The sequence below is a fragment of the Sus scrofa genome, chromosome 2 (genome assembly GCF_000003025.6).
Source record: "Sus scrofa isolate TJ Tabasco breed Duroc chromosome 2, Sscrofa11.1, whole genome shotgun sequence".
NCBI lineage: Eukaryota > Metazoa > Chordata > Mammalia > Artiodactyla > Suidae > Sus > Sus scrofa.
In genome coordinates this window covers 75,927,774-75,954,358 of record NC_010444.4, presented here as the reverse complement: position 1 = coordinate 75,954,358, position 26,585 = coordinate 75,927,774, and the positions used below count along the sequence as shown (strand labels likewise).

General features: G+C 48.6%; 1 protein-coding gene across 4 annotated transcripts in view; it reads right to left on the bottom strand.

Annotated features, from left to right (window-relative positions):
• GNG7 (G protein subunit gamma 7) overlaps positions 1–24,482 on the bottom strand; it is a 153,681-nt gene extending 129,199 nt beyond the window's left edge. For all 4 annotated transcript variants that reach the window (XR_002341702.1, XM_021084181.1, XM_021084179.1 and 1 more), the window contains exon 1: positions 24,373–24,482. The gene's annotated coding sequence lies outside the window, so the exon portion shown is untranslated. The remainder of the gene's footprint in view (positions 1–24,372) is intronic.

The window sequence follows — 26,585 nt, the reverse complement described above, 5'->3', positions numbered from 1 at the left end:
AGATGTACAGAAAATACAATTTAAAGAAATCTCTACAAGACCCATATATATGCTGTCTTCGAGAGACCCACTTCACTTCTAGGGACACATACAAATTGAAAGTGAGAGGATGGAAGAAAATATTTCATGCAAACTGGGATAAAAAAGAAAGCTGGAGTAGCAATACTCATATCAGACAAAATAGACTTTAAAATGAAGAATATTTTAAGGGACAAAGAAGGTCATTACATAGTGATCAAAGGATCCACCCAAGAAGATGATATAACAATTTTAAATATCTATGCACCCAACATAGGTTCACCACAATATATAAGGCAACTGCTTACAACCTTAAAAGGATAAATCAACAATAACACAATAATAGTGGGGGGCTTTAACACCCCACTTACAGCAATGGACAGATCAACCAGACAGAAAATCAATAAGGAAACACAGGCCCTGAATGATGCATTAAACCAGATGAATTTAATAGATATTTATAGGACATTCCAACCAAAAGCAACAGAATACACATTCTTCCCAAGTGCACATGGAACATTCTCTAAGATTGATCATATCCTGGGCTACAAATCCAACCTTGGTAACTTTAAGAAAATTGAAAGACAAAGACAAATACCGTATGATATCACTTATAACTGGAATCTAATATACAGCACAAATGAACATCTTCACAGAGAAGAAAATCATGGACTTGGAGAATAGACTTGTGGCTGCCTGACGGGAGAGGGAGGGAGTGGGAGGGATCAGGAGCTTGGGGTTATCAGATACAACTTAGAATAGATTTACAAGGAGATCCTGCTGAGTAGCATTGAGAACTATGTCTAGATACTCATATTGCAACAGAACAAAGGGTGGGGGGAAAAATGTATACATGTAAGAGTAACTTGATCCCCGTGCTGTACAGCAGGAAAAAAAATTAAAAATAAATAAATAATTATAATTGTGATACACACTAAGGGCCCTAAAAAAGAGGTGCATGATGATGTGAGAGAATAATAGTCAGGGAAATTGACCTAGTCATGGAAATTAATAAAGGCTTATCTGAGAAAAAAAAATTGAAATCATATCAAGCATCTTTTCCAACCACAATGCTATACGACAGGAAATCAACAACAAGAAAAAATGTGCAAAAAACACAAACACATGGAGAAGAAACAACATGCTACTAAACAACCAATGGATCACTGAAGAAATCAAAGAGGAAATTAAAAAATACCTAGAAGCAAAGGACAACAAAGATACAACACTCCAAAAAACCTATGGGATGCAGCAAAAGCCGTTCTAAGAGGAAAGTTTATAGCAATACAAGCCCGCCTCAGGAAATAAGAAAAAGCTCAAATAAATAAGCTAACCTTACATCTAAAGCAGCTTGAGAGAGAAGAACAGACAAGACCTAAAGTTAGTAGAAGGAAAGAAATCATAAAGATCAGAGCAGAAATCAATGAAATAGAAACAAAGAAAACCATAGAAAAGATCAATGAAACGAAAAGCTAGTTCTTTGAAAACATCAACAAAATTGATAAACTCTTAGCCAGACTTATCAAGCAAAAAAAATAGAGGACTCAAATCAATAAAATTAGAAATGAAAAAGGAAAAGTAACAACGGACATCACAGAAATACAAAGGATCATAAGAGATTACTATATGCAACTATATGCCAATAAAACGGAAAACCTAGAAGAAATGGACAAATTCTTAGAAAAGTACCATCTTCCAAGACTAAACCAAGATGAAATAGAAAAGATGAATGGACCGATCACAAGAACTGAAATTGAAACTGTGATTAAAAAACTTCCAACAATCGAAAGTCCAGGACCAGAAGGCTTCGCAGGTGAATTCTATCAAACATTTAGAGAAGAGCTAACACTTACCCTTCTGAAACTATTTCAAAAAATTGCAGAGAAAGGGATAACCCCAACCTCATTCTATGAGGCCACCATCACCCTGATACCAAAACCAGACAAAGATACCACAAAAAAAGAAAACTACAGGCCTATTTCACGGATGAACATTGATGCAAAAATTCTCAACAAAATACTAGCAAACCGCACCCAACAATACATTAAAAGGATTGTACATCATGATCAAGTGGGATTTATCCCAGGGATGCAAGAGTTCTTTAACATCCGCAAATCCATCAGTGCAATACACCACATTAACAAAAAAAGAAAAAAGAAAAAAAAAAAGAAATCTCTGAGAAAGGGCTATGAGACAAACAACCAATCAATCAGTAAGACTTCCACTAATGGCTCTGTTCTGTTCCAGGATCCCATCTAGGACACCACATTGCATGTATTACGGTGTCTATGTGTCATTCCTAAAACACCCATACATCCCCGTTTTGCTGATGAGAAGATGGAGGTTCAGAGAGGTTAAGTGACTTGCCAGAGTCACAGAGCTGGTGAGTGGCACAACCTGGATACAGCTCACACCTGAAAGACTCCAAATCCAGGAGTAAGTACTCCAAGAATGCCTCTCTCCCTCTCACCCCATCCTAAGTCCCTCTCCAAACACGCAAAGGCTGGTCCCTGATTCTCCATTAACACATGGGATGATCTGAGGCAAGCAGCTGAGTGATTAACCACCATGACAGAACTAAGTAGGCATCCTTCTCTTCAAACAGTCACCTTGAGAAACTATTTCAAAGCAATATGCCATCTCATGACATTTCTGGATGCATTCACGGAAATCACATTCAAAGACAAAGCAAAAGTCATACCTAAGAAATACAGTCCTGTGTCTTGGCAATAGTAGTATTTCCCACTCAACCCAGATCACCTCTGTTCCTCTTGGACCCTCCACCTTATTCACCCTTGAATGAGCTCTGGCCAGGTAGAGGGCACTCTAAGATGGTCCCCCAGCAACCCCCAACTCCTGGTACTCATGCCTTGTACCAATGCCTCCTGCTGAGTGTGAGCAGGACCTGTGACTTGCTTCTAACCACTAGAATACAGCAGAGGGATGGGATGTTATTTCTGTGACTATCTTATGTGAAAGTGTAACTTCCATCTTGCTAGCAGGATGCTGCTATGATGAAGCTGCTATGATGAAGCAGGTTTCCATGCCAGGGAGGCTCAGTGGCCAACAGCCAAAACACTGAGAATGGCCTCCAGCCAATGGCCAACAAGAAACTAAACCATGCCAACAGTCACATGTGAGCTTGGAAGTGATCTTTCCCCAGCTGAGATAAGACTGCAGCCCAGACCGACAATTTGATTGCAATGGAGAAACCCTGTGCAGAAAATCCAGCTCAGCTGCTCCTGGATTCCTGATCCACAGAAACTGTGAGACAATAAACGTGTGTGGTTTCACGCCACTAAGTTTGTGGTGACTTGTTATGCAGCATTAGCAGATTAATACAGACTGTTTCCAAATTCAAATCCACCCTCTAAAGATAAAAATCTGAAATGTATTTGAAATACACAAAAGCAGTGCAGCCTGCTCTTGAAGGCAATCACCACCCAGCAATGCTCCAAGGACAAGGTCCTCCAAGGTGACTGTTTGAAAATGGGGACGGCACTTGCTTCAACGTGACATCTAGGGGTGGTGGAACAAAATAGAAATGCTCTTAGCTGACAATCATAACCAGATTTTCACACTTAATAGCATATACTACATCAGGCAGTGTTTCTACATTATCAAGCTGGACAAAAATCTGTGCTGCTGTGTGTCACCAAAAAGAAAACCTGATTCAGAAAACAATGCTATATGTTATATATATATATCGTACTACTTTTCTTAAAACAGAACTGCCATAACGCCTCCTCCTCTAGCTGAGACTAGAATAGACAGAAGTCCAGATTTTTACACACTTGGAACTGGCAATGTTTTAACACATGGAACATTCTATGGGGTTGCAACTGCTTTATATTCTTCAAACATATTCCAACTGTGCCAACCACCCTAACAGTTGGTGATATTCATAAATGAACAGAAACAGATCACATTCTCAGAGACAGAAGCACAGTGGAACTAAAGGGTCTCTCCACCACAGAGCGGGTCTTGTTAAACCCCCGAACCATCACAGAAAAGAGGAGTCTGGCTTTTATGAAACATCCAGGCTCAGGGAAGACTGGGAGAGAAAATGCCATGGCCAAGTTCAGTGTTATCCATTGAAAGCCCGTTACTGGGAAGACCAGAAAATGCAGGCGAACAAGGAGAAAAAGAGGTCGCTCAGGGTTAAAGAGGCAGGGAACATTATTTACCAAACCAGGCTGTTGAAAGACCACAAATACCAGCTTGCATGGCCCCTCCTGAGCACAGCTCTGAAGGACAGCCATGACCTAAACTGGTTCACGTGTGGACCTTGACCCACAAGAGAACTGCTGGGAAACATTTCCCCAGGGTCCTATAGGATACCAAGAAAAACATAGGAAAGGAGTTCACTGGTGGCCTAGCAGGTTAAGGATCTGGCATTGCCACTGCAGCAGCTCGGGTCACAGTGGTGATGTGGGTTCCATCGCTGGCCAGGGGAACCTCCACATGCCATGGGCATGGCCAAAAGGAAAAAAAGGAAAAAGAAAAATACATGAAAAACTTCCATTCACATATATTGCTTGGGGGGTTCTCAATGGGAGATGAGAAACAATTTTGCCCCCAGGGGAAACTGGCCAATGTCTGGGGACATCCGTGGTTGTCATGACTGGGGCATCGAGTGGGTGGGGCCAGAGATGCTGCTCCACACCCCACAGCGCCCAGGATGGCCCCACAGAGGACGACCTGGCTCCAGAGCCGCCCGATGACAGCAATGCTGAGGCTGAGAGAGCTGCCCAGCCTGGCCCTCAGGGCTGGAGGGACGCATCTGTCTTTATTACAGACCCAAATCTGTGTCGTCCCCGCAGAGGAAAACGGCCATTTAATTACATTTCCATACCTGCTACCAAGAATTTTTCTAGGGAAGATGGTTTGGTCCTATAGGATACCAAGAAAAACATAGGAAAGGAGTTCAGAGCAGCCACAATTCCAAACACATTATCTTTGGCTTTAATCTCATTACATATGATTAAGGGGCAATTATGCCCCCTACCCAGGGATAATGTCTGGGGACATCTGTGGTCATCACAACTAGGGGACTCCTGGCATCGAGTGGGTAGGCCCAGGGATCCTGCTCCACCCCCCACAATGCCTAGGATGCCCCCACCACAGAGGATGACCACTGTGTCAGCAGGGCCATGGGGGGACCCTGCCTTATAAGCAATAAGCCTGGAGGAGAAGGTCCAGAGTGGAAGGTGAGGCGTGCAGTCAGTGGGGATCGCACCTGCGAGAGAGCAACGAGGATGAAAAATCGGGAGAGCAGGTAACTGTGCGCAGCTCTTGCAATTTATCTCATTTTGTCATCACCTGAAGTTTGATATTGAGTTCTTGTATTTCTCCATTTGAAAGGTGAGGAAACAGAGGAGGGAGGCTGGGTGGGGGGCTGGAAAGGGCTTTGCAGTGCACAGGGTGTCAATGGACAAGTGGGGTCATCATGGACTCATTGTATAACCTCCCCGCAGGCTTTACGACTGCTGTTTTGGGGTTTGTTTTTCTTTTTTTTTTTTTTTCTTTTTTTTTAGAATTTTAAAAAAATTATTTTTTATTATTTTTTATTTTTTTGTCATTTCTTGGGCCGCTCCCGCGGCATATGGAGGTTCCCAGGCTAGGGGTCGAATCGGAACTGTAGCTGCCAGCCTACGCCAGAGCCACAGCAACGTGGCGTCTGCAAGCTACACCACAGCTCACGGCAACGCCGGATCGTTAACCCACTGAGCAAGGGCAGGGATCGAACCCGCAACCTCATGGTTCCTAGTCGGATTCGTTAAACACTGCTCCACGACGGGAACTCCTGTTTTTCTTTTTGTCTTTTGTCTTTTTAGGGCCTCACCCTCAGCATATGGAGGTTCCCAGGCCAGGGTTCGAATCGGAGCTGCAACTGTCCCAGCCACAGCCACAGCATCACCAGATCCGAAATGCGTCTGCCACCCACAACCACAGCTCATGGCAACACCGGATCCTTAACCCACTGAGTGAGGCCAGGGATCGAACCTGCATCCTCATGGATGCCAGCCAGATTCATTTTCACACTGAGCCACGATGGGAACTCCACAACTGCTGTAAACCGGGAACAATGACATCCACCTCAAACGTTTAAGGCAAGGTCTCCCCCTCAGCACTGTACATGGGCCGGGTCATTCTCTGTGGGGGGTTGTCCTGGGTTAAGGGCTAACTCAACTTGGATGGCTCAATGGCTTCTGGCACATGGCAGGAACTCGGTGAATCCTTCTGCCGTTTTCCATTTTTCTAGGAAGTGGGGTGCAGAGAAGTCCCCCCAGCAAGGCCCCTTGTGCTGCTCCCCTGATTTGGGGTCAATACTCAGCCCTGCACAGCCTCTGTGTTTAGGTCACAGACTGCCCTTATCTCCAAGCCAGGGACAGTCCATGGCACAGATATTCCACTAGCCATTCCTGGGCAGAGTGGGGTAACTAGATGCCACCCTAGCAGTGACCTAGCATGGCTTGTGTGCCACCATCCTTCTCCAGACATGAGTGTGAATGTCTCTTTGACTCAAAGGACAAGCCCATCCCTGTGACACCATAATCCCCCTCTTGCCCCAACCAAAAATCTCTAATTCTCTGGCCACCCGCTTCTGATCACCAGGCCTCTGGACAGAGGTCAGTGGCAGCCTTTGGAAAATTGTTGACAGTTTCCTGTCCCATCTGTGTGGCCCTGAGCTGGGAGGGGCGCAAGTGGATGCCACCATGGTCCCAGTGACACACACCGAAGGAGGACATACAGCGACCCCCGGGCACATGCTTTCTGTGGCCAGGCTTGGGCACAGAGCCCAGGATGTGACAGAGGGGGAACCACATAATATGACCATCCAGGGATGACACCGCCACCCCCTGGCAAGCTGTCTTCCCAGGTCCTCCTCAGCCTGGCCCGCTAGGGTCATGGGACAGTCACCTGCTGTGGGGGCAGGGCCGCAGAAACCAAGACCAAGTCCTCACTCTGCTCCCACCAGGGGCCTGACCTGGGACATGCCTGTGTCTACAACACAGATGAGAGGTCAGACGGGGGGATGCAGCCCTGGAGCGGAGGGCAGCATCATTTCCCAACTTCACCTCCAACTTCGTCCAGCCTCGGCTCCCAGGGTCAGGAGTGGCCTTCAGGGTCGGACCACACCCACCGCAACTGAAACCCTCCCAAGGCCCCAAGAACAGGCCTAGACTCTTCCTCACGTTGGCCTGTGGCTATGGTGGCAGCCAGTGCGGGAAAAAAATATTCGCATTAATGTACACCACAGTACTTATATCAGCTGCAATGTAACATCAACAATACTATTAACAGTGATCACCACAACTGCACTAATAACTTGTCTACCCCGCACCCAGGTTAGCGCCTTGTGCACCATCTCAACCCTGAGGACGATCCTGGACCAGGATTCCTATCCCATTTTGTCAAAATGACAGAAACAGAAACAGACATATCCAGTGTTCTGCCCAAAAATCCTACAGGGAAAAGTCATCCAGAGGCCAAGCAATCATTCCAACCCCAAAGTCTCACCATGCCACAATGCCCTCTAAGTCCACAAGGCTCCCGAAGGCTCCAGAAAGTCTCATGATCCTAGACCTTTCACCTCCTCCACATCTTATCACTCTAGGGCTCCCTTCCACAAAGGGGGAAGGAACCTACAACAACCCCAGAGTCTCACCTCACTTGCTGCTTTTGGTTCTTCCTTCTGAGTTACAGGCATGGCCGGTTAAGGCCCAGGGCTGGCAAGACCCACATCCAAGGTGTGACAGCTCAACAGCCCCAGACACAGAAAAATTCACGCCCTTGTGCCAGACTCTCAAGGACAGGGCTTAAAACGAAAATGTGTCAAAGATCACAGCTACACAGGCTTGACCTGAGCCAGAGATGGGCATCCCCAGCAGCCCGTCAAGGACTACCAGTGGTCGAATGTCCTAAAATGCAACCACTTAGACCAGGAAAGGTGGGGGGTCTTGTAAAATAAACACAATATAAAATTCACAGTTTTAATCCTTTTAAAGTGTATGATTCAATGGTATTTAATAAAGTCACAGAGTTGTGCAAGCATCAGCACTATCTATCACCCCAAAATGAAACCCTCTCCCCATCAGCAGTCACTCCTCATTCCCCCCTCCCCAGCTCCTGACAACCAGGAACCCACTCTCTGTCTCTGTGGATGTGCCTGTTCTGGACATTTCCCAACCGTGGGATCACTGGGTCCTGCGTCTGCTTCTCTCACTGAGCATCACGGTCTCAGGGTCCATCCACATGGTAGCGAGTGTCAGTGCTTCTCCCCTTTTCGTGGCTGAGTGATGCTCCCATGTGTAGAGGGGTCAGTTTTGTTTATTTGCTTGTTTTGTTGGATGAAATGACATTTGGGTGGTTTCCACCTTTTGGCCATCGTGAGTCATGCTGCTGTGAACATTAGTTTTCAGAGTTTGGTGTGGATGTATACTCTCATTTCTCTTGGGCAGATACCCAGGAGTGGAATCGCTGAGTCACATGGAAAGTCTAGAGTTACTGCTGTGGCTCAGCAGGTTAAGAACCTGACTAGTATCCATGAGGATATAGGTTCGATCCCTGGCCTTGCTCAGTGGGTCAAGGATCCAGCATTGCTACAAGTTACAGCATAGGTCGAAGATGTGGCTCAGATCCCACATTGCAGTCGCTGTGGTGTAGGCCGGCAGCCACAGCTCCAATTCAAGCCCTAGCCTGGGAATCTCCATATGCCGCAGGTGCAGCCTTTAAAAAGTGGGGGGAGGGGAGGAAACTCTATGTTTGACCTTTTGAAGAGCTGCCAGACTATTTTCCAATCAGCTGCCCGTTTTCCACTCCCACACAGGACATGGAGGTTCTACCCTCTTCATACCCTTGCCAACACTTGTTATTATGTGTCTTTATTCCAGCACTTATGAAGGGGTGTCTGTGGTTTTGATTTGCATTTCTCTGAGGGCTAATAACATGGAGCATCCTTTGATATGAGACCACAGTTTTTAATGCTAAGAGAATGGTGCCTCAAAGCTGGTCTTGCACACCCAACTCTGTGGCTGGTTCTGTCACTTAGACAAAAAAGCCCGTGCAAAACACAGGCAGTGTTGGAGTTCTCGGCATGGCTCAGTGGTTGGTGAATCCAACTGGGAACCATGAGGCTGTGGGTTCGATCCCTGGCCTTGCTCAGTGGGTTGAGGATCTGGCATTGCCATGAGCTGTGGTGTAGGTTGCAGATGCAGCTCGGATCCCGAGTTGCTGTGGCTCTGGCATAGGCCAGTGGCTACAGCTCTGATTCGACCCCTAGCCTGGGAATCTCCATATACTGTGGGAGCGGCCCAAGAAATGGCAAAAAGACAAAAAAAAAAAACAAAAAAACAAAACAACAACAACAACACAGGCAGTATAGTCAGCTTTGTCTTGTGGAAGAGCTGTAAGGTGGTACAGTCCAGGGCTGGTGTCCCTCCTGGTTCAGCACCCCAGTTGTTGTTTTTAATTAAAGTATAGTTGATTTACCATTGTGTACAGCAAGGTGATTTGGTTACATGTGTGTGTGTGTGTGTGTTTTCTGATTCTTTTCTTTTCTTTTTTTTTTTTTTTAGGGCTGCACCTGCGGCATATGGAAGTTCCCAGGCTAGGGGTCAAATCAGAGCTACAGCCACTGGCCTATACCATAGCCACAGCAACTGGGGATCTGAGCCGCATCCGCAACCTATACCACAGCTCACGGCAACGCCAGATCCTTAACCCACTGAGCAAGGCCAGGGACTGAACCCACATCCTCATGGATACTAGTCAGGTTTGTTACTGCTGAGCCACGATGGCAACTTCCCAGATTCTTTCCTCTTATAGGTTTTTACAAAATATTGAGTAGAGTTCCCTGGCCCTTGTTGGTTATCTATTTTATATATAGTAGTGTGTATCTGTTAATCCCAAACGCCTAATTTATCCCTCCCCCTTTCCCCTTTGGTAAGCATAAGTTTGTTTTCTATATCTGTGAGTCCGTTTCTGTTTTGTAAATAAGTTGATTTGTACTGTTTTTTAGATTCTGCATAAAAGTGATATTGTTTGTTTTTCTCTAGCTTGCTTCACTCGATATGAGAATCTCTAGGTCCATCCATGTTGCTGCAAATGGCATTCTTTCTTTCTTTTTATGGCTGATTGATATTCCACTGTAGATACGTGCCACATCTTCTTTATCCATTCCTCTGCTGTTAGGCACTTAGGTTGTTTCTATGCCTTGGCTACAGTGAATAGTGCCACTATGAACATTTGGGTGTCAGCTCCTCAGTTCTGAGCCTTAGTTTCCTTATCTAAAGACAGACCTCAGAGGGCCACCCCAGGAGGTTGCTCTTGGGGCCAATGCAGCCTTGGATGGGATCTACCATGCACAAAATTAAATGCAAGAAAACAGTGACCAGTGAGTCACTGGAATCTTGATCTGGGGCAGGAGGAGGGGAGCAAGATGCAGCTGCAGCCCTGGGGAGGAGGAGCATCACATTAGCCCCAGAACCCACACTCTAGCACATTTTGGAAGAGTCAGCCCTGGGCTAAGTGAATAAGAGCTCTTCTAAAGAAACAGCTGATGTAGCTATAACAGCAGCTTGTCTCCAAGAGGTACCAGGCAAGAATCCTGCATTGTGGGTTCAGCTATGGACACCAGGGGAAAGTGTGTGGTTGGAAACTCCATCCACACTTTAGGGTCCAATGCAGCCCACAATGGGGAGGCACTGTGATCCACATCACAGGCAAGAAAGGAGGTAAGAAGCTGTGAGGAGACAGAGCTTTATCTGTTAGGTAGTTCCCTAAGCCCTACCAGTTTCCTGCAGCTGCTATAACAAACTGCCACACATTTAGGGCTTAAAACCCCACATATTGACTCTCTCACGGTTCTGCAGAAGTCTGACTCTGGCTTCACAAGGCTAAACCCAGGCCTGGGCGGGGCTGGCCCCTCCGGATGCTCCAGGAGAGAATCGGTTCCTGCCTTTTCCAGCTTCTGGAGGCACAGAATCCCTGGCTTGTGGCCCCTTCCTCCATCCTCACGGCCAGCAGCGTGGCATCTCCCATTTCTCTCTGCCTCTGACCCCCGCCTCTTATGAGGACATGTGATGACACTGGGTCCCCTGGAGAATCCAGGGTCACCCCCATCTAAGGGACCTTCACTTAATCCCACTGGCAAAGTTCCCTCAGCCATGTGAGGTGACATGATCAGAGGTCCCAGGATGGGGACATGGACGTCTTTGGGGCCATCACTCTGCCTATCACAGCTTGCTTCTGCTTTTTTCACTCTTCCATGCCTTTATCTGAATAAAAAAGCCCATTTTTTCCTGCCCATTTAATCCTTGCTGGCTGCTATACATACATTCTACATGGTCTGTGCAACTGCCCTTGAGGAAGGAGCCTCTTTTATAAATAAAACCAATCAAGCAATGAAAAACTGAAGTTCAGGCTAAAGAAAACTGGGTAAGGTCCCCTGGTGACTGCGGTACAGAGATGGATGGATGCTAGAAGGGTTTGGCATGTCACTGGACCCGAGGGTAGATGGAGGCCGGGCACAGTGGGAAGGGGTAGCCATGGAGGTGGGGGTGGGGGGCTGACAGCAAACAGGTTTGTCAGAGCAGAGAGCAGAGGACGTCCTAGGGGAGAGGAAGTAGGGGTGCGGCCCAGGGGCAGGAGGGAGATAAATCCACCCTGCAGAGAAAGCTGCCCCAGGCTGGCCACAAAGGGACAAGGATGGGGGTGGAGAGCTGGTGAATGGAATCAGCCAGAAGAACTCAGATCTTTCCAAAGCCCCCCAGGGCTGCTGCGAGAGAAGCAGCAAATGGATGAAAATCCCACCAGGCAGAGAAGCACAAACAATTTAGAGGTTTAAAAATAGATGATGGGCCCTGTGATGCCACTTCTGGTGTCCACCCAGGAGAACCAAAAACAGCTGTCCACACAGAAACCTGCCCGCAAATGTTCACTGCAGCATGGGTCACTGCAGCCAAAAAGCGGGAACATTCCAAGGGCCCATGAATAGAGGAACGCACAAAGAAGTGACATTCACACAGTGGCACACTAATTCCACTGGAAAATACGAACATGGACCGACCTTGAGACCACGAAGCTCAGTGAAAGAAGCAGACACAAAAGGACACACAGTGTGTGATTCCATGGATGGGAAATGTCCAGAACAGACACATCCACAGACACAGAGAGTGGGTTCCTGGTTGTCAGGGGCTGGGGGAGAGACAGTGTTTAACAGGGACAGTTTTAAATTTATAAGATGAAAAGGTGAGGAGATGGATGGAGGGCATGGTTGCACAATGGAGGTGAATGTACTTAACACTACTGAGCTGTATGCTTAAAAACTGTCAAAATGGAGAATTTGGTGTGACGTGTAATTCACTGCAATGAAAAAAACAAAACAAATCAGAGTGGGCAGAGGTGGATGCAGGGAGGTGAGTTAGGAGGCTGACACAGCACTGAGCAGAGAGCTGGGGAGCGGGAAGTAAACGGGGCAATGTCTGGTGTGTGATGAACTGATTTATTGATCCCCAGAAACTACTGTGACCAGCAGGCCCCTCCTCCTGAGCAGTGGCAGACACTCGGGGGATGGTCCGTACACCCACCCCTGGCACCACTGGCTGTTGTTTGCTGAGTAAAGAGACCACTGAAAAAAGCTTCAACACAACAAAAGGTCCCATTCAGTGTCCTGGAGCAGCTCTTGGAGGAATTCCTGCCCCTTTCTCCAGGGACATCTCCCGGGGCGCCTGTTTCACTTTTAAAGGACACACCAAACACTTCCCCTCAAGACAGCCTGCATTCTATCATGCCCCTGCTTCCGCCAGGTGCTCCACAGACCTGTGAACCAGCCCTGGGAAGCAGGGACTGGGCAGGATGGCAGGAACACCAGCGCTGCTTCAAAGCCTTGGGCCACCTGTCTCAAAACTCTACATCAGGGTTTTAAAGCCAACCCCCGCCCCCAATCAGGATGTGGCTCCTATCCAAAACTGAGCCAGAACACTCAGGCAGGGCCACTTCTGCTGTGACTTCAGCCACCCACCCCATGCATGGATTTCTACAATGGGACCCATCTGTCTCACAGTAGGAGGACACCGTTTCTCCCCAATACCCTTCGGTATCTATGACCACAATATGCAAGAAAACGTGTTTCCAGCTCCCCAAAATCACCTCCAGGAGCACAGCCTTTGCTGGGTGTGGTTGAAGCAGGAAACAGTTGACATCACATTGCAAAGATCAAAGTAAAGTTCGCAGCCCAGGTCGGAGGCTACGTTGTCGGTTAGGGAACCCAGTGAGGTGTTGGGTAACCCAGGCCTCCTTCAGCAAGTGACGGGCAGGAGACTAATCCAGGCCTCTGAGTACCTGGTAGGGTACTCACGAGACATGCTGGGGCCAGTGATCAAGTTTAGAGCAAAATATCTCACAAACCCAGGCCAAGAGGCATCTTGCAAAACTCCTGACTAGTCCTCCTCATGGCTGTCCAGGCACAAAAGACAAGGAAAAACAGAGAAACTGTTACTGCTCTGAGGGGCTAAGAGGATGTGATGACTAAATGTCCTGTGGGATCCTGGAGGGGTTCCTGGGGCAGAAGGGGACATGAGAGGGAAGCTAGTGAAATGCAAACACAATAGAGGCTGGAGTCAACGGTGACGCACCCAAAGGTCACCTGGTAGGTGGCAAAGGTGCCGGGAATGCAGGATGCTAACATCAGGAGAGGCTGGACGAGGAGTACACGGGGCTCTCTGTACTACCTCTGAGACTTTTCTGGACATCTGAAATTAGCCCAAGTAAAAAGGTAATTAAAAAATAATAATAATAAGTCTCGGAACTCAGGCCACTATCTTTCTTAGAGATGATGAATGTACAGGGTGCTGGCTGTGGTACTCAGAGCCACAGGCATGGGTATCGGCTCATCGCCTGCCCCATCTCATAGCCAGGCAAGCGGAGACCCAGCCGAGCGGGGAGTCTGCCGATCTGGAAATGAGAAACGGAGCCGAGACTGGAATCCAAGGTTCCAGTGCTCTGGTTCCCCATCCTTCGTCCCCTCAAACCTGTATACACATCTGAGGTTTGTGAACCTCACCAGATGGGCTTTTACTTTCCTTACACAGCCCTTGAGAAGCTCCTGGAAGCCTCCAATGAGACAGAGAGAGACAGGACATACAGAGAGACAGACACAGAAAGACAGAGACCAAGGCCAGGGGGTGGGGGGAGCCAGTAGGTTTTTTTAAACAATAAAAACCGCCCACCCAGCTCCTCCACAAAACCCACCCAGTCCCATTTCCTCCATCACCTCCTCTGTCTATTATTCAAGTCAAAAACAACTTTTTGGAGTTCCATCGTGGCGCAAAGGAAACAAATCCAACTGGGAACCATGAGGTTGTGGGTTCGATCCCTGGCCCAGCTCAGTGGGTTAAGGATCCAGCATTGCCGTGAGCTGTGGTGTTGGTCGTAGACACAGCTGTGGTGTAGGTCACAGACGCAGTTCGGATCCCACGTGGCTGTGGCTCTGACGTGGACCAGCAGCTACAGCTCCCATTAGACCCCTAGTCTGGGAAATTCCATATGCTGCGAGTGTGGCCCTAAAAGGACAAAAAGACAAAAAAAAAAAAAAAACAATCAAAACTTTGCATTTCATTAAGTAGCAATTTGAAGGAAAAATTCCACATCTCAATCCTGCCTCAAATATTTAAAAGTCAACCTGGAAGAACTAATTTGTCAGTTTTTCAACCTAAAGAGAAAAGTGTTTCTAAGCTCAGCAGGTGTTAAAGAAGAGCCCTGACCTGGTACCCAGCCAAGGGAAAGGGAGTCTTCATTTTCACGACAACCCGGCTTCTTCCAAGCTCGCTCTGGGAAGCTTGGCCAGGCAACCTATGACTCTTGGAACATCATTCTGAAAAACTTCCATGGCCTGACATTAAACGGGTTTGTCTGAATATGCGTTTGGGTGACTGTTACTTCACTGTTACTGTTTTGTTTTTATTTACCTGCTTTTTTTGGTTTATTTTGCAAAAGCTATGAGCACAAATATTTATACATAATTTTACATTTTACACCTTAAAGTAACATTATAATAAGCATAATTGATATTTTATTTTATTTTGTGGCTACAGCATGCAGCAGGTTGATGTGGGATCTCAGTTCCCAGACCTCAGCAGTGAAAGCAATGAATCCTAACCACTAGGCCACCAGGGAACTCTCCATAATCGATGTTCTAAAATGCGACCTATTTTTGAGCTATCAGATGCAACAGGTCATCAAATCTAAGAGCCTGCTGTTTTTTTTTTTTTCCTTCTCTTTTTCGTTTTTTTAGGGCCACACCCGCAGCATATGGAATTTCCCAGACCAGGGGTCTAATCAGAGCTATAGCTGCCAGCCTACACCACAGCCGCAGCAACACCAGATCCAAGCCATGTCTGCTTGGACCTATACCACAGTTCACAGCAACACCAGATCCTTAAACCACTGAGCGAGGTCAGGGATCAAACCAGCAGCCTCATGGTTCCTAGTCAGATTCATTTCTGCTGCACCACAACAGGAACTCCGAGCCTATTTCTAAGACACATGTCCTTATGTATCATGACACTTGAAATAAATGCTCTGTCTCAGTACAGTACAATGCTATGGGAAACATAACCATTCCATACATTTGTTTCCATATCATTAACCCCTGCTCAGTCAGAAGGCTGTGGGAACCAGCTCCTAAATAGGCAGCATCTGAAGCAAGTTCTCAGAAGTTAAGTATTATTTGCTTTCCCAATACTGGTGCTTAAATGAAACCATAAAAGCTATGAAACCCCAAGTTCAAGTCCAGCATCACTATGAACCTGTGAAACCCCTGGACTGCAGTCTCCCCATATGTAAATCACTCATGTTGGAACAGAGGGGTGGACAGACTTTTTCAGGAAGGGGCCAGAGAATCAATATTTTCTGCTTTGCAAGCTACACTATGTCATATGTGGTGGGAAGCCGCCATGGGCAACACATGAACGGATGCATGTAGGTCTCTGCTAATAAGTCTTTGTTTCTGGACACTGAAATGTGAACTGTGTATCATTTTCATGCATCATGACATATTATTCTTCATTTGATTTTTTAAACCTATTTAAAAACATAAAAGAAATTCTTATTCTTAGCTCAGGGGTCATATAAAAACAGATGACAGGTGAGGATTTGGCCCATAAACCATGCTGGTCCCTGGACTGGAACAATCCCAGGACCCTTCCAGAACCGACTTTCCTCATTCTTTTTCCTTTTTCCTTTCTTTTTTTTTTTTCGGACATGCCTGAGGCATGTGGAAGTTCCCAGGCCACAGGAGCAACCAGAGCCACAGCAGTGACAACACCAAATCCTTAACCCACTGAGCCACCAGGGAACTCCTCAAGCCACATTTTTCAACGAGCAGATACTTGAGCAGCTCTCCAAATAACCCACAATGTGTCTAAATGCTAAGCTATACTCACATGCCTCCAGAAGTATTATCTTCTTCTAAAATTCCCCCATTCCCTTCCTATACCTGCCACATCTGGTGTGGCAGCCACTAGCCACGGCAGGGGCGGGGCGGGGAAGGGGGGGTTGTCCAGAATTGAGCAGGAGGGATGAAGCTCATTCTAAGATGTAAAAATCTGTGAATGCAAATACACATCAGATTTCAAAGACGGTAGGAAGGAAAGAACATGCACATCATCTCCATGCTGATCACATGCTGAAATGATAGCATGTCAGACACTTTGGGTTATAGAAGATATAACCTTGAAATTAGTTTTACCTGCTTTGCTGTTTGGACTGTGGCTGGTTGAACATTTAAAATTACATCAGGAGTTCCCGCCATGGCGCAGTGGTTAACGAATCTGACTAGGAACCATGAGGTTTCAGGTTCGATCCCTGCCCTTGCAGAGTGGGTTAAGGATCCTGCGTTGCCATGAGCTGTGGTGTAGGTTGCAGACACGGCTCAGATCCCGTGTTGCTGTGGCTGTGGCGTGGGCCAGCGGCTACAGCTTCGATTAGACCCCTAGTCTGGGAACCTCCAAATGCCGCGGGAGTGGCCCAAGAAATGGCAAAAAGACAAAAAAAAAAAAAAAACCTTAAAAAAAATAATAAAATAAAATAAAATTACATCAGAAGCTGGAATCCTGTTTCTACTGGGGAGCATTGGCTTTTGGAGTGGAGAACATGGAGGAAAAAATTCATATAAAACTCCATACAGTACAGTTACACCTTTCCCATCGGGCACTCAAGGTTACTCCGCTGTCCTTAGTTCCTTGTCCATAAAAACAAAACAATGGGGAGGGAGGTAAGAACTGGCAGAGAGCACGGAGGATTTTTAGGGCAGTGAAATTGTTCCACATGATACTGTAATGGTGAGTACATGTACGTGTACGTCGGTCCCAATCCAGAGAATGTACAAAACCAAGAGGAAATCCTAAACCCTAAACCATCACCCAGTCCTAACTATGTCCGTGTAGGTTCAGTGATTGTCACAAATGTCCCACTAGTGGGGGATGTTGATATGGAGGAGGCTGTGCACACATGTGCCTTCTGCTCAGTTTTGTTGTGAATCTAAAGCTGCTCTTAAAAAATAAAGTTTGTATTTTAAAAAATATATCTTTTTTACTTTAATGCAATCATAAGACCATAAAATCTTATCAGAAATAGTTTAGCCCAGTGGTTCCCATGTGGAGGTGACTCTGCTCCCCAGGGGACACTGGGCCATGCCTGTGGCATCCGTGGTCATCATGAGCAGAGGGTTCTTGGCATCGAGCGGCTGGGGCCAAGGATGCTGCTCCACACCCCACAGCATGCAGGACACCCCACAGAGGACACCCTGGCCCCCCGTGTGCATAGTGCTGAGACCCCGCCTTAGTCAAACCCATCACATGAATAACAAGAACACTTCCTGTTACAGAGCACTTTAGAATTCCCATTGCCTCCTTCCGCAGGTGCCTCATTTGATCCACACAACCTGGAAGGTAGCCAAGGTGGTACTCCTGTCCCATCTTACAGATGACAAATAATCAAGAGCTTCTCCTGAGCCATAAGGTAACTTGTGACCTCCACATTCCTGTCCCTATAAATGTGAAAACTCCCACTTCCTCCCAATTAGACTAGAGTTCTCCATTTTCTGTGAGAAAGTGCAAGTTTTTACTTTTCCAATATTGAGAAGGGGGTGGCATTTGTAACTGGGACCACACAGCATCACAAAACTCTCACACCCCAAGGGTAACTCTTTTCTAGGGGGTATGGGGTGCACTGTGTCCCCGTAAAAAGATACATGTATATTCCAAGCCTTGTACCTGGGATGAGACCTGATTTAGAAATGGCATCTTCACAGGTGTCAGCAAGTTAAGGTGAGGTCACACTGGAGTAGGGTGGCCCTAACCCAGTGGCTGGCAGCCTTAGCAGAGGGAAACATGGACATACATGAGGTTTATAAAGATTCCCTCTTGGACCAGATTCTACTCAGGCTATCTTGAACTTTTCAATAAGGTCTTGACTTCGGGGTTTCCATGCTCATCTCTGCATTGTCCAATTTAGGCAAGAAGCCTGCTAACCTGGTTGATCAAGACTCCCCCGTCCTCCACATCTGATCACTCTCTGCCCCAGGAATCCTGAGAGATCTCTTTAGCCAGAATACCCCCTGATGTTTCCTCTTAGCAATTCTCCACCCTCTGACCCCCACCTGCTCCTTGGCCATGTGTTCCCATTTGTCCATGCTGTATTCAGAGTGGAGCCCAGTTCTTTTTTTTTTTTTTTTTTTTTGGTCTTTTTAGGGGCACACCCACAGCATGTGTAATTTCCCAGGCTGGGGGTCTAATTGGAGCTGTAGCTGCCAGCCTACACCATAGCCACAGCAATGCCAGATCCGAGCTGTGTCTGCGACCTACACCACAGCTCACAGTAACGCCAGATCCCTAACCCACTGAGCAAGGCCAGGGATAGAACCCGTGTCCTCATGGATACTGGTTGGGTTCATTAACCACTGAGCCATGATGGGAACTCCGAGCCCAGGTCTACACTGAGCTCCCTTTTCCCCACTGTAATAGCTACCAAGCAAAGCCTGCTTTTACTACTCTAACCACTGTCCCGTCTTGGGTTTTCTTTGACAGACGCACAGGGTGATGGCCACGTGATGACAGAGGTAGAGACTCAAGTGATGCATTTCTAAGCCAAGAGGCACCAAGGGTTGCTGGAAACCACCACCCTCCAGAAGCTGAAAGAGGCAGGAAGAACCCTACTCTGGAGCTTCCGGGGTTGGGATGGGGTGGGGAGAAATTTCTGCCCACACTGATTTCAGACTTCTGGCCCCCCAGGACTGGGAGAAGATAGATTTCTGTCACTTTCATCCACCTGGTCTGTGGTGCTTTGTCACAGGGACCTCAGGAAAGTTGCTTGAGTAGGGAAAGACAAGGCTGGTGGGGCCAGGGCCTTATTCACTGACCCTCCTGGCCCCAGCCTGTCTGCTCCAGCACCAGAGCTGCATGGACCTGGCTGGACTTCTCTTGACTTTTTTGTCCATCAAATTAAGGAATTTCTTAAGAAGGCAGGGGTCTTGGCCTTGATAACAAAGAACAAAAGATCTGATGAGTTGTAACTGTCACAAAGCAGAGCTGGCAGGCAGCTTTCAAATTAATTTGTACCCTAGACTCACCCAGTTCCTCACCTGGACACATCCTCTTGATAGCAGAGGCAGCAGAAAAGTGACATGTGCACACCCACGCAAACCCACAGTTATGAAAAGCAGACTCTCAATTAATCGACATACACTGAAGTCACCTTTTTGTGTTTTATCATCACCAAACAGTTAACTTTCAGAAATTCCCCAAAAGATAGCCATTTCCACAAATCAGCTTCTCTCCCTGGGCAATGCACCCCGGCATTCAGCAGGTGGGGGCCGGGAAGGCTGCTCTACACTCACGGCCCCCAGGAGACCGCCCCCAACAGAGAATGACCAGCCCCGGTGTCCACAGAGCCTGGGGAGGCAGGGAGACTCTGCGCTCAAGGTAGCGAGGAAAGGTTCACCCTGCCCTGTGCTCACACCAGGCCAGCTGCGCTCCCCCCACCTGTCCCCTGGCAAGCCTCACAGTGCAAACCTTCTCTCTGGCCTCTTCCCTGACGTCCTTTGCAAAGGCACCATCCCCACCTCTCCGCCCCTGAAAGGCCTCTTCCTGTCGCCACACCTGTGGAGCTCAGGACATACACAGGCCTGGGCGCCCATCTGCGTCACCCCCAGGGACCCTGACTCAGAGAGCCAGGCCAGGGACAGAATGGCCCCAGGGGCCCCCATCCCCACACCGCCCCCCACCCACACACAAGCGTCTCATTCACGTGGCGCTCCCGGCGCCTGGCACCCGTCTGAAGCTTAAAATAGGCACACAACCAGCCTTTGTTGGGGAGAGGAAGGAAGGAAGGAAGGTTTCAGACAAAGGAGACAGCAAACTGCACCATCCAGGAAAGCCAGGGGGCCAGTGCTGGGCGGGTGGCAGGGAGGAGTGGGAGGGGCCCCTACTGGGGTCAAAGTGAAGGTCGCTCCAAAGGTAGGGTGGGGCCAACTCCCTGGTGCCACCAGGGCCCTGGGAGAAATTTCAATTTTGTTGAGTGGGTGATGAGTTGGTGAAGGTGGCAGGGAAATGACAAACCATCCTCAGCTTTAGGGAGAGGACTGGGGGGAGAGGAGGTCAACCTACCAGAGCAGAGAGGCTAGAGGCTGATCGGCCAGCTGGGATGTTTGGAGCAGGAGATGGTGAAGCATTTAACCCCAGGCAGGAAGAAACACATATGCAAGAGAGAGGCAGAACCAGAGGCTGACGCCAGAAAGACCCCACTTCCAAGCTTCAGTTTAATGGGTTACTGAACTCCCAGGAAAAAAGAAGCCATTTACACAGCAGTATGAATCTTCACTTCCAAAACGTGGAAGCACCCCAGATGTCCAGTGATAGATGAATGGATAAACAAATGTGATCCCTCCACACATGGGAGCATCACTCAGCCGTGAAAAGGAGAGAAGCCCCAACACTCGCTACCACGTGGATGGACCTGGAGACCACGATGCTCAGTGAGAGAACAGACACAGAAGGACACCCAGTGTGGGATTCTACGGATGGGAAACGTCCAGAACACCCACAGGCTGTGAAGCAAGGGAAGGGGGAGAAGTTTGTGTCAATGCCCAGCAACCATGCAGCTGTCCTGGGAACCCTCCTCTCTACAAAGTGACAGAAAGTTCCAAAATCATGGAGGCCAGGCCCAACTACGCTTAAAAGACGATTATTTGTTTCCAGATGCAAATGAGAAAACCTGTAATAACACTTTGGAGGGAAGAAGGCGCTTTTTACACTACAACAGGGTGCACCAAAAAAATGCCTCCATTCAGTAAGCACAGGGCTACAACGTGTGTGTCAGGGTAATTCACATTTGGTTGCCTCTCCCTTCAAACTATAGGGCCTCGGGCTTTATGAAACACAAACAAGAGCAGAAAACAATGGCAACGGTCATAATTATTTTTAGTGTGAGACCAAAAATCACCCAAAGAACTCAAACTTCTGCAGAAGTCTCCTGCACTAGGTAACAACTAAGGAAATGAACCGCCTATTTAGGCATCTTTCCTGGCCTGAAACTGAGCTTAAGCTCATATTCAAAATCAGTGTACGTGTTCAAAAGCCCCACAAAAGACCCACCTAGGAAGAAGTCAGCATTTCTAAAATTCTTTAAAAGTAGTGTGATCTTTTTTCCTCTCAAAATGAGAGCATGAGATGATACAAAAAACTAACCCAATCGTGTAAACCAACTATACTTTAATAAAAAAATTTTTAAATTAAAAAAAAAACACCAGGAGTTCCCATCGTGGCGCAGTGATTAACGAATCCGACTAGGAACCATGAGGTTGTGGGTTTGGTCCCTGCCCTTGCTCAGTGGGTTAACGACCTGGCGTTGCCGTGAGCTGAGGTGTAGGTCGCAGACGCGGCTCGGATCCCGCATTGCTGTGGCTCTGGCGTAGGCCGGCGGCTACAGCTCTGATTAGACCCCTAGCCTGGGAACTTCCAAATGCCGTGAGAACGGCCCAAGATATAGCAAAAAAAAAAAAAAAAAAGACAAAAAAACACCAAATCTGCATGGCCATACTTCTTTCCTAAGGCTCAAAGGTGAGATGTAATCTTTAAAGAAGAAAATAACTTAGTTTTGTTTCCAATAGGGGGTCTCCACCAGAGGCAGCTTTGCCCCCTTGGGACAGGGAGTAATGTCTGGGGACATTTGTGGTTGTCATGGGGAGGATCTTGGCATGTCATGGGTGAGGGCCAGGGACGCTGCTCCACAGCCCAGACCACCCACGACAGGACATGCAGAGTATGACTGGACCCCAATGTCAGCAGTGCCCAGGGGAGCGACCCTGGTCCATCACACACACTCCAGTTCTAAGTAGGTGTACAGGTCCCATGACAAAGCTTCAGAATCCAAGGAGACCCAGGCAGATCTGTCTTTTTATGTTGTTGTTGTTGTTGTTTTGGCTGTGCGCATAACATGTGGAAGTTCCCAGGCCAGGGATCCAACGCTCGCTCGCCATAGCAGCAGCCTAGGCACTGCGGTGACAATGCCAGATCCTCAACCTGCTGCACCACAGGAAAACGCCTTCCCCTCATTTTTAATAATAATGAAGAATAAACATTTTCGCAGATTCTTTTTTAAAGTTCCAGAGGGGATTCTTATGTGCACCCCAAGATTGAGGGACTGGAGTCAAGTTCCAAGTGATTCCTTCCCTCCCCTCCTTGACAAGCCAGTAATTCTACCCACCCACCTTCCTCCCCCCCAAAAAACCTTAATTTAGAACATTATTATCAAGGCGCACGAACCCTCACCATGTGCCAGGAGCAAGCAAGGTGCACGCATCCCCTCATTTGACCCTCGCGGCAATCCTATGAGGTGCCTGCTCCTGTTTTCTTTGCCATTCTACAGAGGAGTAAACTAAACCCCCCAGAGGCAAGCCAGCCAAGCGAGCAGCCAGAGTCAAGATGGGAACACAGGCCCACCTTCCAGAGACCATGACCTCAATCTGGGCAAGACCACAGCACATGACTGAACAAGTTTGTGAACTTGGCATTTGCCTCGCTGACACCTAGCAACAGGGAAGGCCCTCAGCTGCTGTTCATCAAGCTTGTCTTCTCCTGCCCACCTTTCAACCCTGAGCAACCCTACTCCCTGGGAAAAATAAAGTGCCACCTACATCCCTTAGTATCATTGTCCCCAAAACTCCCACTTTGATTCCTCGCTCCTGAGCCCAAAATTTCCTGAAAAATTCAGTCACCAACTCCAGGCTTTCTGCTTCCCAAGACATTCCCCTTTGCGCACCACATCCCAGAAACGGACCTCGCAAAGTATGTCCAACGCCCATCTCCTGCAGCTCACTGCTTTGCCAAGGAGTCTCTGACCCATGCCCCCTTGGACCCCAATGATCAGCCAAAGCCTCAGTGACTCCCCTCGTCAATCTTCATAACTGACTTCTGAGGCCCCCATTTCCTCCTGAAGTCACCCTCCTGCAGAACACCTGCAGCTTCTATCCCACCTCCCCCTTTCTCATCACCCACACACTCCTAACTCTCCACCTCTCCCCACAGCTCTCCCATGCCTTTGGAAAGGAGCCTGACCCCCACCTGCTTCCCTCAGCTCCCCCTCAGCTCTGCTCTCTGGCCCTGTGCCAGCTCATCCTGACCAGAGGTCCTCAATCACCCTTCCTAGACAAGGGGACCAACTCCATCGCAGTCCTCTTCCCAGCTAACTTGGAGCCCCAACTCCAGTCCTGATCCCTAATTCTAATGCCAGCCCCCAACTCCGGCCCCCTCTTCACGATCCTGACGCCCAGCTCCAGCCCAGATCCCTGACCCCTCTTCACAGACCCTAGCCCCTCCTCACAGACCCTGACCCCCAACTCCAACCCGAATCGTAGGCCCCAGCCTCCCCTTCACAGACCCTGACCCCCAACTCCAGCCTGGATACCCCAGCCCCCGTTCAGTGGACCCCAATCCCTAACTCCAGCCCAGATCCCTGGCCCCTCCTCATAGAACCCAGCCCAGATCCCCAATTACAACCCAGATTCCCCGGCCCTCCTCAGACCCCAGCCTCTCCTCACAAACCCCGACCACAACTCTAACCCGGATCCTCGGCCCCCCCTCACAGACCCCCACCCCCAACTCTAATCGGGATTCTCCGTCCCTCCTCACAGACCCGGACTCCCAACCCTGTCCGCAGCCAACTCGGAGCCGTTCCAAGACCCCCACCTGGGACCGTCCGGCCTCCCCCTCCGCCCCGGCCGCACGCCCGCCCCTGACGCCCGAGACAGGGGCGGTGGACCCCATCCCGATTCGCGGCCGCACGTGCCCTTACCTGCGCTCGGACCTTCGCGGCCGCCTCAGCCCCGCCGCGCAGCCGAACCCACCACGGGGCCCGCGAGCGCTCGCTCCCCCCCGCGGGGGCGGGGCCGGCGCGCGAGGGGCGGGCACTGGAGGCTGGAGCGGCCAATGGAAGGCCAGGGCGGCGGGAGCTAGGAGTGGGGGCGGGGCACAGATCAGGCAGCGGGGTAGGCTGCACCCAGGAGAGGGGGCGGGGCGTGGGACGCGGGCGGGGCCAGGAGGCGGAGCGCTGAGTGGCACCGCCGCTGGCCACACGCAAGGGGAGAACGCGAGAGGGAGGAGCTATGTTAATATGCAAATAGGTACGGTGTGGTGGATCTAGCAGCTGGGCGACTAGCCGATTTTCTGAGGTGACTTGGTGACGTCAAGGAGGCGCTGGGCTGCTCGTGAGTTTGAATCCCGGGTGGGGCCATGGGTTCAAATCTAAATCTTAGCTCCCTTGCAGGGTAAGACTGTCCCCTACTGGAGTTCCTGACCTAGCGCCGCGGAATCCAACTAGGAACCATGAGGTTGCCTGTTCAATCCCTGGCCTTGCTCAGTGAGTTAAGGATCCAGCGTTGCTGTGAGTTGTGGTGTATGTAGGTTGCAGACGCCGGTCAGGAACCTGCATTGTTGTGGCTGTGGCTAGGCTGGCAGCTGTAATTCTGATTAGACCCCCTACTCCGATTAGACTGTCCCCTACTAATCAGTCCCTTGATCTACAGGACTACAATAATAACTGCTCCCTCTAGCTTAAAGCTCTGCATAAGGCTAGGAGGTGAAATGATATTATCCCCATTTTATAGAGGAGGAAACTGAGTCTCAGAGAGGTTAAATTCAAGTTCATTCACGCAAGCTTGTCTCATAATTTCCAGGGTTTCTTAATGTCCTAACTGCTGGGCCTTGATTGTAAAATACAAATTCCTGGGCCACACACAACTCAAATGAACCTAGACCCCTGGAATGTGCATTTTTAGCATGCTTCCCCCTCCACCGCCCCATGGGATTTTAGGCAACATTTGGTATGTCTCCAAAAGCATCCAGTGGACATGAAGGGGAGAATTTCTTACATGGGAAGCTGGAGCCACCTTATTCTGGGACTTTGAGAACTTTGTGCAACATTGTTACCCTGTGATCTGAGCTGCTGGCCTCCCAGCTGAGCCCCCCCAGGGCTGCTTTCATCCCAGCAGGAACCTGTCTCCTCAACCCTGCCACATACAGGCAGAACCCAGCGCCGGGGCCTTTCACTTCCCAGTTCAACCCTGCAGAAGGAGTTACTCTCTGAACAAGAGTTACAAACCTGTGGCCCTCTGACAAGACACAGCCCCCAAAATCCTGTAAAAATTCAAAATTCGTTGCCAACATTTAAAAATCAGGACATTTCACAAAATGAACCCAGATTTCCAGGCCCTCCCAAAAAATTGAGAGGTCTGGTAATTCCTAAGAGCCCTGGGAGAAGGAGCTGAGCACGTGTCACTCAAGTCTTCCTTTGTGGCCCCAAAAAAGATTACGGCAGGGCTGGGGCAAAGCAAGTGAGGCACTTTTCTCAAATCCAGAACCTGAAGGGGTGCCCCCAAAGAGACAGAAACACTCACCATCAAGATAACTAATGACATTTTTTTTTTCTTTTTGCCTTTTCTAGGCTGCTCCTGTGGCACATGGAGATTCCCAGGCTAGGGGTCTAATCAGAACCGTAGCCACCGGCCTACACTAGAGCCACAGCAACTCGGGATGCGAGCCACATCTGCAACCTACACCACAGCTCACAGCAACGCCGGATCCTCAACCCACTGAGCAAGGCCAGGGATCGAACCCGCAACCTCATGGTTCCTAGTCGGATTCATTAACCACTGCGCCACGACGGGAACTCCACTAATGTCATATTTTAAAAATTCAAAATAAATGCAGAAATAATTCATGATGAACAAAATAGCCAAATTTTTAAAGAAAGTCAAGGTCTGATTCTGGCCTTGTGCAAACCACCTCCCTTGCCACCAGCTACCCCTAGCTTCCTTTGCATTAAATATTGCATTAAAGTAAGTATCTAGACGGCTGAGTTTTTGATCACCTATGGCAAGTGCCTCCATCTCCTCACCCTAGTCCTGGCCCTGCTTATAAATCTGTGAACTCTGGAGTTCCCGTTGTGGCTCAGTAGGTTAAGAACCCAGCTGGTATCCATGAGGATGCAACTTCGATCCCTGGCCTCAC